We start from the raw sequence: 5039 nt of genomic DNA on the forward strand, positions 1-5039 counted from the left end.
AGGAGCTGGTACCATTCCTTCTGAAACTATTCCAATCAATAGAAAAAGAGGGAATCCTCCCTAACTCATTTTATGAGGCCAGCATCATCCTGATACCAAAGCCTGGCAGATACACAACAAAAAAGACAATTTTAGACCAATATCTCTGATGAACATCTATGTGAAAATCCTCAATGAAATACTGGCAGGCCGGGCCTGGTGGCTCACGCCTGTAATCCCAGCACTTTGGGAAGCTGAGGCAGGTGAATCACCAGGTCAGGAGATCGAGACCATCCTGGCTTACACAGTGAAATCCTGTCTCTACTAAAAATACAAAAAAATTAGCCGGGCATGGTGGCAGGTGCCTGTAGTCCCAGCTACTCGGGAGGCTGAGGCAGGAGAATGGCAAGAACCCAGGAGGCAAAGCTTGCAGTGAGCCGAGATCACACCACTGCACTCCAGCCTGGGCAACAGAGCTAGACTCTGTGTCTAAATAAATAAATAAATAAAAATAAAATAAAATAAAATAAAATGCTGGCAAACCGAATCCAGCAGCACATCAAAAAGCCTATCAACCACAATCAAGTCAGCTTCATCCCTGGGATGCAAGGCTGGTTCAACATACACAAATCAATAAATGTAATCCATCACATAAACAGAATCAAAGGCAAAAACCACATGATTATCTCAATAGATGCAGAAAAGGCCTTCAGCAAAATTCAACACCCCTTCATGCTAAAAACTCTCAATAAACTAGGTATCGATGGAATATATCTCAAAATAATAAGAGCTATTTATGACAATCCCACAGCCAATATCATACTGAATGGGCAAAAACTGGAAGCATTCCCTTTGAAAACCAGCACAAGACAAGGATGCTCTCTCTCACCACACTTATTCAACATAGCATTAGAAGTTCTGGTCAGGGCAATCAGGCAGGAGAAAGAAATAAAGTATATTCAATTAGGAAAAGAGGAAGTCAAATTGTCCCTGTTTGTAGATGACATGATTGTATATTTAGAAAACCCCGTTTTCTCAGCCCCAAATCTCCTTAAGCTGATAAGCAACTTCAGCAAAGTCTCAGATACAAAATCAATGTGCAAAAATCACAGGCATTCCTATACACCAATAATAAACAGACAGACAGCAAAATCATGAGTGAACTCCCATTCACAATTTCTACAAAGAGAATAAAATATCTAGGAATCCAACTTACAAGGGATGTGAAGGAGCTCTTCCAGGAGAACTACAAACTACTACTTAAGGAAATAAAAGAGGACACAAACAAATGGAAGAACATTCCATGCTCATGGATAAGAAGAATCAATATCATGAAAATGGCCATACTGCCCAAGGTAATTTATAGATTCAATACCATCCCCAATAAGCTACCAATGACTTTCTTCACAGAATTGGAAAAAAACTACTTTAAATTTCATATGGAACCAAAAAAGAGCCCACATTGCCAAGACAATCCTGAGCAAAAAGAACAATGCTGGAGGCATAACACTACCTGACTTCAAACTATACTACAACGCTACAGTAAGCAAAACAGCATGGTGCTGGTACCAAAGCAGAGATATAGACCAATGAAACAGAACAGAGCCCTCAGAAATAATACCACACATCTACAACAATCTAATCTTTGACAAACCTGACAAAAACAACAAATGGGGAAAAGATTCCGTATTTAATAAATGGTGCTGGGAAAACTGACTAGTCACATGAAGAAAGCTGAAACAGGATCCCTTCCTTATACCTTATACAAAAATGAAATCAAGATGGATTATAGACTTAAATAATACACTTAAAACCATAAAATCCCTAGAAGAAAACCTAGGCAATACCGTTCAGGACATAGGCATGGGCAAGGACTTCATGACTAAAACACCAAAAGCAATAGCAACAAAAGCCAAAATTGGCAAATGGGATCTAATTAAACTAAAGAGCTTCTGCATAGCAAAAGAAACTACCATCAGCGTGAACAGGCAACCTACAGAATGGGAGAAAATTTTTGTAATCTACCCATCTGACAAAGGGCTAATATCCAGAATCTACAAAGAACTGAAACAAATGTACAAGAAAAAAAACAAACAACCCCATCAAAAAGTGGGCAAAGGATATGAACAGACATTTCTCAAAAGAAGAGATTTATGCAGCCAACAGACACATGAAAAAATGCTCATCATCACTGGTCATCAGAGATATGCACATCAAAACCACAATAAGATATCTTCTCATGCCAGTTAGAATGGCAATCATTAAAAAGTAAGGAAACAACAGATGCTGGAGAGGATGTAGAGAGATAGGAATGCTTTTACACTGTTGGTGGGAGTATAAACTAGTTCAACCACTGTGGAAGACAGTGTGGTGATTCCTCAAGGATCTAGAACTAGAAATACCATTTGATCCAGCTATCCCATTACTGGGGATATACCCAAAGGATTATAAATCATGCTACTATAAAGACGCATGCACACATATGTTTATTGCAGCACTATTCACAATAGCAAAGACTTGGAACCAACCCAAATGTCCATCAATGACAGACTGGATTAAGAAAATGTGGCACATATACATGATGGAATACTATACAGCCATAAGAAAGGATGAGTTCCCCCGGGCGCGGTGGCTCATGCCTGTAATCCCAGCACTTTAGAAGGCCGAGGTGGGCGGATCACAAGGTCAGGAGATCGAGACCATCCTGGCTAACATGGTGCAACCCCGTCTCTACTAAAAATACAAAACAAAACAAAACAAAAAAAAAAATGAGCCGGGCGTGGTGTCAGGCGCCTGTAGTCCAGCTACTCAAGAGGCTGAGGCAGGAGAATGGCGTGAACCCGGGAGGCGGAGCTTGCAGTGAGCCAAGATTGCGCCATTGCACTCCAGCCTGGGGGACAGAGCGAGACTCCGTCTCAATAAAAAAAGAAAGAATGAGTTCATGTCCTTTGCAGGGACGTGGATGAAACTGGAAACCATCATTCTCAGCAAGCTATCACAAGGACAGAAAACCAAACATCACATGTTCTCACTCACAGTTGGGAACTGAACAATGAAATCACTTGGACACAGGGCGGGGAACATCACACACTGGGGCCTGTTGAGGGGTGGGGTGCTGGGAAAGGATAACATTAGGAGAAATACCTAATGTAAATGACGAGTTGATGGGTGCAGCAAACCAACATGACACACGTATACCTATGTATCAAATCTTCATGTTGTGCATATGTACCCTAGAACTGAAAGTATAATTTAAAAAAAAAAAGGAAGAAGAAAAGAAAAAAATGAGCTCCCAGGACAAGTCCTCACCCTATGGTTGTTCACATTCAAAGCTTTTTAGAAAGGATAAATATAATGCAGGGCATACCTCAAAAGACAACACATAAGGGAATGGACTACCCTCAATTTCCTTCTCTAAACTGAGGAACTGTTTTTGAAGACTGAAAAAAAAAAAAAATTCCTCCTGCAATCTCAAATAGTAATATAGTAATTTCAAAAGTTGCTCCGAAGCTGTTGGTTTTCAACAGTAAAATGAAAAGTTAAAATTTTAAAATTGTAAGCATCAAAAATCAATCAGCAGCTTTCTTATTTGAACCTTGATATTAAATTATATAGGTATTCATTTTACTTGTCTCTTCCTTCCTTCCTTCTTTTGCTTTAAATGCAAAAGTGACAGAAAATTCTTACTGAACTAAAGGTTATTTTCATATTCCAGCTTCTCCTGTGACCTATCTTACACCCATATTAGGAAAGAAAGTCTTGAAATTCTTTGTAATGTTATATATAACTTCAATTAAGTATGTACAAATGTCATTTTTTAATTTTAAACTACAAAAGAAGATAAATTTTTTGAAGTGCTAGCCGCTCAGACTTATTTTTACAATTTACCTCTTTATTCAGTCGTATTGTCTGTCATTTCCTTTCTTTTATATTTGGTAAAAATTTTCATAGATAAAAAATGTCCCATTATGATCTAATGATTTTTAAATTTTCCATGTTCCTGGAATTCTGATTAAACAATCTGAAGGCATTTTTCAATCCGAAACTCAAATCAAGCATAATTCAGGTTCATGAACATACAGAGATAATGATGGCTTGGAAATTTTGCTATGACCAAACAGCTGCTTTTGCTGCGTTGAAGCTCTGTGGTTATTTGCTTTGTAAATTTCTCCCCACTGTGGTTTCAGACGCCTTGGGGAAAATAGACACCCAGGCATAAGGGGAGGACAGGATGGTAATGGGAATGTAGAAGAATAAAAGTTGTCCTCTATCGCTCTGGTTCTACATCCTTCAACAATATCGTTACAGGGGGTCAACAGTGAGGTGGCACTTCTAACTCTCAGAACTTTGTTAAGAAAATCTCTACCTCCTAATGGTCTTTTGTTGATTCCTTTGTTTGTTTTACTAATAATGTATTGTATTTTACCAATTATAGCTTTTATACCATTTAAATTGTTTTTCTGATAATTTTATCCCAATTTACATCTGTCCTACTACGTAAGTGTCGTGCTTTGATGTGCTTCCTTTTTTCACGTATTAATATACCTTTTAATTGAAGATAAAATATATACAGAAAAGTACATGACATGTTAATGTACAAACTTTTACAAATTGATCTCACCCTATAACACAATGCAGATTAAGAAATTGAATCTCACCAGCACTCCCGAAGGCCCCCCTCATACCAGCTTCCAGTCACTGCCCCTTTCTCTTCAAAGGTAATCACCTATTCAAACTTTTAGCACCACGGGTTAGTTTTCCCTTTTATAGGCAATATGCACTCTTACATGCTAGGACGTGAAATTCACTCAACATTCTATTTGTGAGATTCATCTTTGTTGTTGCATGTAACAGTAGCTCCTTCATTTTGAAAAATGTGTAGTATGTAATTGCAAGAATATATCATGATTTATTTATTCATTCTGATAGACATTTGAGTTGTTAATAGGTATTTGTCCATTACACGTAAGACTACTGTGAACATTTGGTCTATATTTTTTGGTGTACATATATGTACATTCTGTTGGGCATACACTTAGAAGTGAAGTTGCTTTTGTGCT

This window comes from Colobus angolensis, unplaced genomic scaffold (genome assembly GCF_000951035.1).
Source record: "Colobus angolensis palliatus isolate OR3802 unplaced genomic scaffold, Cang.pa_1.0 Scaffold241, whole genome shotgun sequence".
Taxonomy (NCBI): Eukaryota; Metazoa; Chordata; class Mammalia; order Primates; family Cercopithecidae; genus Colobus; species Colobus angolensis.